This window comes from Oryctolagus cuniculus, chromosome X (assembly GCF_964237555.1).
Source record: "Oryctolagus cuniculus chromosome X, mOryCun1.1, whole genome shotgun sequence".
Taxonomy (NCBI): domain Eukaryota; kingdom Metazoa; phylum Chordata; class Mammalia; order Lagomorpha; family Leporidae; genus Oryctolagus; species Oryctolagus cuniculus.
Window position 1 is genome coordinate 126,168,815 of NC_091453.1, and position 13,061 is coordinate 126,181,875.

The 13,061-nt window shown below is 38.4% G+C and overlaps 1 pseudogene; it reads left to right on the forward strand.

Annotated features, from left to right (window-relative positions):
• Positions 1-13,061, forward strand: part of LOC100354382 (T-complex protein 11-like X-linked protein 2) — a 144,618-nt pseudogene that overhangs the window by 48,123 nt on the left and 83,434 nt on the right.

The window sequence follows — 13,061 nt, forward strand, 5'->3', positions numbered from 1 at the left end:
TAGACCCAGGTGGAGTTTCTGGCCCCTGGCTGCAGCCTGGCCCAACCCAGCTGTTGAAGTCATTTAGGGAATGAGCCAGTAGATGGAAGAGCTCTGTATTTCCCTCTGTGTCAATTTGCCTTTCAAATAAATAAATGTATTTTTAAGAAAGTCTGTGTGTTCCTTTCTGAATGGCCTGAATAACATCCTTTTGTTGCCTGAATAATAGGAACCTTCTTTTTTTCCTAAGGATTCCAACCCTCTTTGTCTCCCTGGCCAAATTACAATTAATAATAATTTACTCTCTGTGTATAATCTTATATTTGACAAACTTTCTCTCCACACATATCCGATTATTTGAGTTGATCCATAAAGATCATCTTCAAAGTATCAAAAATATTACCATTTCTTATCACCTCTACTGTTGCTATCTGGCTCAGATCACCATTATCTTCCACCTGTATTACTTTAATAATCACCTAATACATCCCCTAAAACTATCTGTACCACTCCCACAACTATACATTCTCAAAACAGTACCCCCCGTGATCCCTCTTAAACTTAAATTAGTGTCACTTTTCTGCTCAACCCCCTCCATTGACTTCCTATTTCATGATATCCTGGAAATTGCTATATGACCTAGGTCCCCATTACTCCTCGGCCTTATCTATTCCTCTCCCTCTCAAGACCTGCACTCCACAAACATTGGTTTTACTTGCTGTTCCTTGATCATTCAAGCTATTTTCCTGCTTTTAATTTTTTATTCTCTCCATCTATAAGGTATTGTTCACCTCCTCAAGTTTACCATTTCATTAGAAGGAATCATAACTTAATAGAAGTTTATATACTCATGGATGCAATTTATTACATCAAAAATAAAGAACAAAATCAGCAAGAAAGAGATATGCATTGACACTGTCCAGAGAAGTCCATCACAAGAACCTAATGGCCTTTATCATTCAAAGACACTCAAGACAGGATTTTGCTCTGGCAGCAAACTACAGGGGTAAGTGTGAAATGATTCTATCAGGGGAAACCCATTTGAGATTCCATGCCTGAAGGTTTTTTGGGTGGTTTGATCACATAGACACATCTTGCTAGCAATCAGCAATAGCAATGGAAGCTCAGGGCCACAACAATACAACAAGGTGCAAATCATCTATCTTGATGAGTGTGCAAAACAGTCAACATATCAAGCTGGTATGGTATGATTTATTTCTTCAGTTTACATTACAAAATAATAAATCCATCAGTGATGCAAAGAATATTCTGAGGCTACATTATCAGTGATTGGCCAAAAATAAATTAAGGACACATGCAAAATATTCTAAAAATTGAGGACAAAGTTGATGCATTTACCTTTTGTTCACATTCCCTAATCTTGTCATATTTTCCTTTAGTGAGATATATGTCCTTGCCCCTGATACACTTAACTATAAGATTATAATTAAATCATACTTATATAGATCCAAGATGGTTGAATAGGGTATAGCCACACTAACTTAAGCTGCTCTGAGACATGAAAAGAACAAAGGAAGGACTATGTTGCCTGAGGTCTGACTGACAGATATTATTGGTGAAGAAGTGGAAAAAAGTGAAGGCTCTGTAACACAAGAGGAGAGAAGTCAGAGACACCACTGCAGTTAGCTACGTGGTACAGCCAGCTGCCAGATGTGAGCCACCATCTTACCAAGGTAGTAAAAAATTGCCACACACACCACTGCTCACAGTTTTAACTGAGAGGGAATTTCACAGTCACCCACTGACTTTTACTTCAGCTGGGAGAGATGATTAGAGTCTAAGCAACTGCCATGCTTGAGCAGGGAGGCCACAATGCTTTCTTTCACTACCCCACTCATGTAGAGCTCCGTATTGGGCAGTGAAAAGCCACACAAGGCACCTATTTTCAGCTTCTTACCAGCATCATAGTCAAAGTCAGGGTAATGTGAGGGGCAAAGAACAGATCCCCTGCACCCTACAACTTGTGGGAGTTTTGGACCCATTAGCCCCAGTGCTATGCCTATAGATTCTATGGGAGCCATGCAGATTCACCTTGGCTTCTGGGGGATAACACCAGAAGCAGCCCATAAAAATAATCTGTTCCCACACTGGGATACCTGGGTAGTGACCCCACTATACTCTATCACACCAGGATTATAATAATTAATTCTATATTTTTCAGTACCCCTGGAATCTACCCAATGGACATAAAGAAGAAACTACCACCATTCCTCCTCTCTGGACTCACTCTCCAGAGCAAAATCTCCTCTATACATTGTAGTCAGCCTGTAGCGCTAGAAAATGTTCTAGGACTAGGGCTGTTGTTATTATAAGCCACAACACCAGTTGGACTCCCCCAGCAGGATCCAAGGAAGGGATCCCCTGTATTACACAGTCCTAGAGACACAACAACTGCTGCCACAAGTCCTGACATCACTCAGGTTTTCCAGTAGGACAAGGGGGCAGCCACCTTTATCTCACTTAGCACCAAGAACAAGGCCCTGGCAATCACATTCACCAGGGAGACTGACACTGAACTCTGTGAAACAAAGATACACACCCAAGGAAACCCTTATTCATCTCAGGTCCACACTTCTATCCCTCTTTAACTACAGTAGACTAGACCACTATGTAACTTATAGACACTGCTGACATTAAGACAAAACGAGACTACACTCGGACTCATCTAGAGCCAAAGCAAAAGCAACAAGCTAGGTGATACCCTTCATTCCAGCTATACCATAAACACTTCCAGTACAACCTACTTCATAGCGAAGGGACAAGTACATCAGATACACAGGACACAGGGACACAGGAAAAATGAAGAAGGTAGAATCAGACTTCCAAAAGAACACAATACTACTCCAGAATTAGATCCTGAACTAAAGGAAATCTATGAAATAACAGAAATAGAATTCAAAATAATTATTGTAAGGAAATTCAATGATATGCTAGAGAATAGACAGATTAAAAATGAGGAAATCAATGAGTGAAATGAATGAAAATATTACTAAGGAGACAGAACTCATTAGGAAGAACTAAATAGAAATTTGAGATGAAATATTCAATAAGTGAAATTTAAAAATACAATTCAGAGCTTTAAAAGCAGAACACAGCAAGTGGAGGAAAGAATTCCTGACCTCAAGAACAAAAATTTTGAAATAACCCAATTAGATAAAAATAAAGAGAAAAGAATTTAAAAGAATGAGGTAACTCTATACAAAATACAGGATACCATTAAACAACAAAATATTCTTATCATAGGTATTCCTGATGGGGAAGCAAAGGAAAAGGCAATGTCAACCTGCTAAATGAAATAATAATTGAAAATTTCCCAGGTCTTGAAAGAGATATGGACATCCAGATATAACAAGTTCAAAGAACCTCAAGCAGACTCAACCAAAAAAAGGTCTTCTCCAAGACATATCATTATAAAATTGTCAAAATTAAAGGAGGAGCTGATGTTGTGGCCTAGCAGGTTAAACCACCACCTGCAATGGTGACATCCCATTTGAGTGCTGGTTCAAGTCCCGGCTGCTCCACTTCCAATCCAGCTCTCTGCTATGGCCTGGCAAAGCAGTGGAAGATGGTCCAAGTTCTTGGGCCCCTGTACCTGGCTGGGAGACCCAGAAGAAGCTCCTGGTTTCAGATCAGTGCAGCTCCAGCTTTTGAGGCCATCTGGGGAGTGAACCAGCAGATGGAAGACTTCTCTCTCTCTCTCTTTCTCTCTCTGTCTCTCTGCATCTGCCTCTCTGTAACTATTTCAAATAAAATAAATAAATCTTTTAAAACAAGTTATAGGAGAGAATCCTAAAGACAGCAAGAGAAAAGCATCAAGTTATATAAAAAGGGAAACCAATTAGATTAACAGGAGACTTTTCAGCAGAAACGATATAGGCCAGAAGAGAGGGATGATGTACTCAAAGTCTTAAAAATACAAAACTTCCAACCAATAATAGTATATCCAGCAAAGTTATGTTTTAAAAGTGAAGAATAAGTAATCTTCCAGATAAGCAAAAGCTGAGAGAATTCACCACATCAGCCTTACAAGAAATTCTGAAGGGCATCCTGCATTAGAAGTAAACATCATGAAAGAACATAACATGATCAAATTCACCAATAGAGCAGGTAGAATCATTATCCAACCAATAAAATGACAGATCTCAGTTCTTATTTATCAGTACTAACCTTGAATGTAAATGAATTAAATTTACCAACCAAAAGACTTAGGTTGGTTGAATAGATAAAAAACCATGACCCCACTAAGTATCTTCTCAGACCACAAAGAAACAAAACTAAAAATCAAGCAACAAGAAAAATAGAACATTCATAAATATTTGGAAATTAAACATGATACTGAATAAATAATGAGTCATTAAAGAAATTAAAAAGAAAATAACTTTCATGAAATAAATGAAAATGAAAACACAACATATCAAAATCTGTGGGTTACAACAAAAGCACTATTAAGAGGGAACTTTATAGCATTAACTGCTTAAATTAAAAAGAGAAATGTCTCAAAATAAAGATCTAATGATGCACCTTGAAGACAGAAAAACAAGAACAAACCAAACCCAAAATCAGTAATACATGAGAAATAAGGACCAGAGCAGAAAAAATGAAATTGAAACTAAAAGAGATATAAAAGACCAACAAAACAAAAAGTTGTATTTTGAGAAGGTAAACAAAATAGACAAACCTCTAACCAGACTAATAAAAAAAGAAAAAAGTTGATAATTAAAATTAGAGATGAAAAAACAGACATTACAACAGACATCACTGAAATACAAAGGATTGTGAGAAACTGCTATGAAGAAATGTATGCTAAAAAACTAGAAAACCTTCAAGAATTGGATAGATTCCAAGATTCAAATAACCTACTAAAATGAAATAAAGAAGATACAGAAAACCCAAACAGACCCATAACAAGCAATGAGATTAAAGCCATAATCAAAATCCTCCATCAAGGAAAAGTCCGGGACCTGATGGATTTACTACTGAATTTACAAAACATTCAAACAGGAAGTAACTCCAATACTCTTCATACTATTCCAAAATACTGAACAGTTTGGAGCTCTGTCAAATTTTTTTATGAGGCCAGCTTTTGATTCCAAAACCAAAGCCATGACACAAAAAGAAAACTACAGACCTGTATCATTAATGAGCATAGATGCAAAGATTCTCAACAAAATACTAGCAAATCATCAAAAAAATCACACATCATGATCAAGTGGGATTTATCCCAGAAATGCAAGAGTGGTTTACCATTCACAAATCAATAATCACCCTAAATTACATTAAAGAATGAAGAATAAATACCATATCATCTCAGTAGATGAAGGGAAAGCATTTGATAAGATTCAACACCACTTCATGATAAAATAATCCACAAATTAGATAAAGAACTTTCCTCAAAATTATAAAGGCTGTATATCACAAAACAATAGCTAATATCATACTGAAAGGGGAAAAACTGAAAGTGTTTCCCTTTATATCTGGAACAAGACAAGTATGTCCACTTTAACCACTCTTATTCAATATAGTACTGGAAAATTTAGGGGCCAGCACTGTGGTGCAGTGCATTCAAGCCCCAGCCTGTTGCAAATGCATTTAATATAGGTGCTGGTTAGAGTCCCAACTGCTCCACTTCTGATCCAGCTGCCTACTAATGTGCCTGGGAATGCAGTGGAGGATGGCCCAAGTCCTTGGACCACTGTACCCACGTGGGCAACCTGGAAGAAGCTCCTGTCTCCTGGCTTTGGATCAGGTCAGCTCCAGACGTTGCAGCTATTTAAGGAGTGAACCAGCATATAGAAGGCCTCCCTGTCTCTGTCCAGAAGAACTAGAGTTAGTTATTCTTTAAAAGTCTGGTAGAATTCAGCAGTGAAGCCATCTGATCCTGTGCTTTTCTTCTTTGGGATGGTCTTTATTACTGATTCATTCTCCATCTTGGTTATTGACCTATTTAGGTTTTCTATGTCTTCACAATTCGATTTTGTTAGATGTGTCCATGAATCTATCCATTTATTCCCAATTTTCCAATTTGTTGGCATATAGTTGTTTGTAGTAACTCATGATAATTTTTATTTCTGTGGTATCCATTTGAACATCTCCTTCTTCATCTCTGATTTTGTTAATCTGGGTAATCTTTTTTTTTTGGGTTAGTTGGACCAATGGTGTACCAATTTTGTTTTTTGTTTTTTGTTTTTTTTCAGAAAATCAGCTCTTCAATTCACTGATCTTTACTGCCTTTTTGTCTCAATTTTCTTTATTTCTTCTCAAATTTTAATTATTTCCCTCCTCCTACTAATATTGGATTTGGTTCTTGTTTTTCTAAGTCTTTGAGATGCACTGTTATATTATTTAGTTGATGGCTTTCAAAATTTCTTGATATAGGAGCTAATTACTATAAACTTTCCTCAACACTGCTTTTGCTATATGCCACAGGTTTTTATATGTTGTATTGTTATCTCCTTTCATTTCCAGGAATTTTTTGATATCCTTTTGATTTGTTCTATGACCCACTCTTCATTAAGGAGCATGTTGTTTAATATCCATGTGTTTGCATATTTTCTGAAGTTTCTTTCCTTTTTTATGTTTTTTATTTAAGGTAAAAAAATTTCAGGTATTTCATACACAGGTTTAGGAACATAGTGGTACTTCCCATCCTACCCTTCCTTCCCCCCAACTGTCCCACCCTTCCTCCTCCTTCCACTCTTTTCTTTTTTTTTTATTGAGGTGCTATGAAGGCACTGTGATGTCACAACCAGACAATTATGATGTCATAAACTGCATTTATGATGTTTTAATCAATTGTGGCATCAAAAAGGTTGTGACATCATAATCAAATGTGTCATAAAATTTACTGTGATATCATAAACTTATTTTTCTTTTTTTTAACTTTTATTTAATGAATATAAATTTCCAAAGTACAGCTTATGGATTACAATGGCTTCCCCCCCATAACGTCCCTCCCACCCGCAACCCTCCCCTTATCCACTCCCTCTCCCCTTCCATTCATATCAAGACTCATTTTCGATTATCTTTATATACAGAAGATCAGTTTAGCATACATTAAGTAAAGATTTCAACAGTTTGCTCCCACACAGAAACATAAAGTGAAAAATACTGTTTGAGTACTCGTTATAGCATTAAATCTCAATGTATAGCACACTAAGGACAGAAATCCTACATGAGGAGTAAGTGCACAGTGACTCCTGTTGTTGACTTAACAAATTGACACTCTTGTTTATGGCATCAGTAATCACCCTAGGCTCTTGTCATGAGCTGCCAAGGCTATGGAAGCCCCCTGAGTTCACTGACTCTGATCATTTTTAGACAAGGCCATGGTCAAAGTGGAAGTTCTCTCCTCCCTTCAGAGAAAGGTACCTCCTTCTTTGATGACCCATTCTTTCCACTGGGATCTCACTCACGGAGATCTTTCATTTAGGTTTTTTTTTTCCCCCAGTGTGTCTTGGCTTTCCATGCCTGAAATACTCTCATGGGCATTTCAGCCGGATCCACATGCCTTAAGGGCTGATTATGAAGCCAGAGTGCTATTAGGACATTTGCCATTCTTATTTTCTTAATTTTTACAATTATCTATTTTCAGTTTACTTCATACTCATAGGATTAACCCTACACAAAGTAAAGAGTCCAGCAAATAGAAAGCAGGAAAAAACACTGTTCCTTACCAGTAGAGTCAAAGGCTGTAAAAAATCATCAAGTCTCAAAATGCCAATTAAGTTGCTAATTTCCAGCTTCATTCCATTGTGGTCTGAGAAGATGCATGGTATGATTTTGATTTTTGAATTTGCTGAGACTTAATATATTGTCTATCATAAAGAAAGTTCCATGTACTGATGAAAAATGGATATTCTTCAATAGTAGGATGACAGGTTCTGCAGATAACAGTTAGCTCCATGTGGTCCATAGTGTAGATTAGCTTTGTTACTTCTTTGTTGATTTTCTGGCAAGTTGATCTGTTCATTGATGAAAGTGGGGTGTTGAAGTCCCCTTCTACTATTGTATTGGAGTCTAAGTCTACCTTTGGATCTATTAACATTGTTTTAAATATCCAGGCACCCTGTAATTGGGTGCATATACATTTATTATAATCAGATCTTCCTGTTTAATTGATCCCTTAATCATTACATGAGTCCCTTCTTTGCCTCTTTTAACAGTCGTGTTAAAGTATATTTCATCTGATATCAGGATTTTCCTCTTGCTCTTTTTTTGTTTCCATTTGCATGGAATATCTTTTTCCATCCTTTCACTTTCAGTTTGTGTGTATCTTTGTTGTTGAGGTGTGTTTCCTGCAGTCAGCAAATAGATAGGTCTTATTTTTTACTCCATTCAGACAGTATGTATCTTTTAATTGGAGAATTTAGGCCATTTACATTCAAGGTTATTATTCATAAGTAAAGACTGGCCCTTCCATTTTCCCATAAATATTCCTTTTGATTGCTTCAGATTTCCCTTGTACTTTTACCAGGGGATTTTTTCTGCATTCACATTCTTTCATAATGATGATTATCTTTCTGTGTTTCTGTGTGTAGCACATCCTTAGGCATCTTTTGTAAGGCTGGATGTATGGTGAAAACTTATTTCAAATTTCTGTTTGTTATGGAACATCTTTATTTCAACTTCAATTCATAAATGAGAGTTTTGCAGGGTACAGTATTCTGGGTTGACACTTTTTTCTCTCTCTTCTTTAGAACTCAGCAAAATAAAATTCTGGTTTATTGTTGAACAACAGTTTTTCACACATACATCAAACAAGCCAAAAATAAAAACTAACAGCAACTTCATAGTCAAAAAAGAGAAAAAACTTTTTATCTTTGGCCTTTTTAACCATCTCATACAAACTACTTATAATACAGTTAAGTACATACACAAAAAAGTTACTAGAATGCTTGGAATGAGATTTTTTTTGTTTTTGCTTTTTTATAAGGTTTCCTTTCTCCTTTGAGTTTATAATGAACATGGTCACACCACAAATAAAATCAGAAGTAGGACAGAGAATGCGCCAAAGGCTGGTCTGGTCACCTGTTCATCCTGAGATCATTAAAAATTGCTGACCCTTAATATATGCAAAATATAAAATGCAAATTTAAAATACAAACAAATTTTCCTTTTAAAATACTTTTAAGATAAAAAAGCAGGGCCTGGAAGTATTGGGCTTTTTTCTCCCCTGTTGTAAATTCACTTGATTTTGATTGCGTGGTGGAGAGTGTGTCATCTGCAGGTGGCACTGCTGCAATGGGTGGGTGGCCTCTCTACTAGATAGTGAGCACATTTAGATTCTAAGACAGGAAGTGAAGGGTGGATAGGTCATAAGGGCCTTTTAAGTTTAGCTTTTCCTTTTTTTGCTGTCTAGTCATCCTCATCATTATTCTGCTTCTTGGCATCAACATCATCCTCCTCACCATCTTCAACTGCCCATTTACCTGTAGCTGCATCAGCCTCATCATCTTCATTTCCATTGTCTTCATCACCATCGCCCTCTTCTGTAGGGTTTCTGATGAGAAGTCAGCTGTGAGTCTAATTGGAGATCCTGAGAGCAATGTAGCATTTCTCTTTGTACACAGTTTAGAATCTTTTCTTTATGTTTTACTGTGGAAAGTTTGACTACAATGTGTTGTGGTGAAAATCTTTTGTGGTCATGTCTATTAGGAGTTCTATGTGCTTTCTGTTCTTGGATATCCCTTTCTTCCTCCAAATTAGGGAAGTTTTCTGTTATTTCACTGAATAAGCCTTCTAATCCATTCTCTCCACACCTTCAGGAACTCCTAAGACTTGTTAATTGGGTCATTTGATAGTATAAATCTTGATCACTGTTTTTACTTTTTTTAATTTCTTTTATTTTTTGTCTGATTCAGATATTTCCAAAGATTTGTCTTTAGCTCAGATATTCTTTCTTCTGCCTCACCAAGTCTGTTATTAATCTCCCAGGCCAGACTTAAGGTCAATGGGACTGCAGATTTATCCTGCAAATAAAATTCCCTAGGCACATTCATGTGAACCATGACAGCCTGTACTCACCTTTTTATTTATTTATTTATTTATTTATTTATTTTGACAGGCAGAGTCAGACAGTGAAGAGAGAGAGAGAAAGGTCTTCCTTCTATTGGTTCAACCCCCAAATGGCCACCACAGCCAGTGCGCTGAGCTGATCCGAAGCCAGGAGCCAGGTACTTCCTCCTGGTCTCCCATGCGGGTGCAGGGCCCAAGCACTTGGGCCATCCTCCACTGCCTTCCCAGGCCACAGCAGAGAGCTGGCCTGGAGGAGGAGCAACCAGGACAGAACTGGCGCCCCAACCAGGACTAGGGACTAGAACCCAGGGTGCCAGTGCCTCAGGCAGAGGATTAGCCTAGTGAGCCACGGCGCAGGCCTGCACTCACCTTTTAAGATGGCACTTCTTCCTTGCTATTAACTGGGAGCCCTTCTGGGGGTTAGGAAGAAGTCAATATGCTCTCACTTCCTGGGTTTAGGTAGGTACCCTGGCCCTCCCTAGCACCCCAGGCCAGACTCGAAATCTGTGTAGTCTGCAAGGTTCTTCCTCAGGCAATATCGTTAGTGACACTGGCTGCTGCAATTTCCTCTCATTTCTCTTTAAGAAGATGGTATTTCTTCCTGATGCTGGTTCTGATACTGGTAGGAGTGGAACAGAGGAGCAGTAGTCCACTTTTCACTGGAGAGTATGGCGCTCTGCAGGAGTCAGGGAGGGGAGAGGCAGGTCAGCTTCCCTGCTCCAAGCCCAGCAACTGCTCAGAACCCAGTCAGCTCTCCAGGCTGAAGTAAAAGTCAGTGGGCGACTGTGGAATTCCCTCAGCTAAAACTCAAGCAGCAGGGTGCATGCCAATTTCCTCCCACCTTGTTGTTGCATGATGGCAGCTCATAGCCAGCAGCTGGCTGCACCATGCAGCCGGTGGTAGCAGTGTCTCTATCTTCTCTCCTCTTGTCCCACAGTCTTTTGTCGTTTTTCAGTTCTTTGCTGAAAATTTCCATCAGTCAGGTCCCTGGAAATGTAATCCTCCCTTTGTTCTTTTCATATCCCAGAGCAGCTGTAGTTCCTATGGCTACACACTATTCGGTCAGCTTGGATCTCCCAGCATTTATTTTAAAGACTTATTTATTCATTTGAAAGTTAGAGTTACAAAGGAAAGAGAGAGAGATCACTGATCCACTGGTTCACTCCCCAGATCCACTTCATTCTTTAACACTATCACAACAGGTAATAGAACTTTTCATTAATTGCATATGTAAATCAAATTCATACAAATTACTTAATAGTCCTGAAACTTCACAGACAATTATAAATGTAAGAAAGGTGGAGTGGGTATTATGGTAGAGAGATTAAGTCACTGCTTTGTGGGATGCCTGCATACATCATCAGACTACCTAGGTTTGAACCTCTCTTTTACTTCTTATCTGGCCTCCTGCAAATGCACACCCTAGGAGGCAGCAATGATGGTTCAAGCACTTGGTCCCTGCTACCTATATGAAAGATCTGGGTTGGGTTACAGGCTCCTGGCTTAGGTCTGACCCAGCCCTGGCTTTTGCGAGCATTTCAGGAGTGACATGTTAAATGAATAGTTTCATATTCATTCATTTATTTCATTCATATTCTCTCTTACTTTCAAATAAACATTGTGACATAGCAGGTTGGGCTGCTACCTGAAGCACCAGCAATCCCATATGGGTGCTGATTTGAGTCCCAGCTGTTCCACTTCCAATCCAGCTCCCTGCTGGTGCTCCTGGGAAGACAGAAGAGGATAGCCTGGGTGCTTGGACCCTTGTATCCAAGTGGGAAACCCAAAGGAGGCTCCTGGCTTCAGCCTGGCCCAGTAACAGCCATTGGAGCTATTTGGGGAGTGAACCTATGGATGAAAGAGCTCTCTTTGTGTGTCCCTCACTCTAACTCTGCCTTTCAAATTAATAAAATAAATCTTTTAAAAAATGCTTTGTATTTTCTTAAACTTAAGAAGTTTAAGAAAAGAAATTAGTGAGACCAGCACTGTAGCATAGTAAGCTAAGCCTCCACCTGCAGTGTCAGCATCCCATATGGGCACTGGCCCACATTCTGGCTGCTCTTCTTCTGATCCAGCTCTCTGCTATGGCCTGGGAAAGCTGTAGAAGACGGTACAAGTGTTTAGGCCCCTGTACCTGCATGGAAGACCCATAAGAAATTCCTGGTTCCCGGCTTTCGATGGGCCCAGCTCTGGCCATTGCCACCATTTGGGGAGTGAGCCAGTGGATGGAAGACCTTTTTTTCACTGTCTTTCCCTCGCTCTGTCTGTACTTTTACCTCCCAAATAAATAAAATCTTTTTAAAAAGAAAATGAGTACTACATATTAAATGTATAAATTCAGTTTAAGATACATGAAGGTCTTTAAGTTGGTATCTGGGACCATACATTATTTAAAAGTCCTTTGGAGTATTTTAAAAATTTTCTGGATATTTAAATAGAATAATAAGATTTGTATGCAGAGCTCAAAAGCAAAGGGAAAATTGGGTTGAGGATTTACAACTTTAATAAATTGAATATCAATATTTAAAGCCAAAGAAAACTTCTGAATAATCTGCCCCAGAACATCCAAATTCATTCCAAAACTAGCTTCCCTGACCATGGTCTAATATCCTTCTCAAGCCATTATCATGTTTCCAGAAATTACATATCATGGCTGTATGTTTTCTTTGAGGTATGGAAGAAAATCTTGGTACATACCCTAAGCCATCTCCTTAATGAAATTAAAATGGACTGGTTTTTCCCCTTCCAGGAAAGCTGTGTGCAGCTAGTCTACTCTTCAGTAGCAGGCCAGACTGAGAAGCTCTATATCCTAGCAAGGTGATATTTTTAGGAAAATGCCAGAAGAGTTAAGAAACTTTCTTCCATGGAACCTAGGAAAAAGAGAGTATGTTTATGTTCTCTCTGCCTCCTTTACTCCGTTCACTATCTACTCTGCCAATAAATTGTCTCCATTATTTAGCTAAAAGAAAGACTTGCAAATGCAATTAATACAACTCATTTTTATGGTACATTTTTCCTCTGGGGACAAAGTTATTCTAATAGTGATC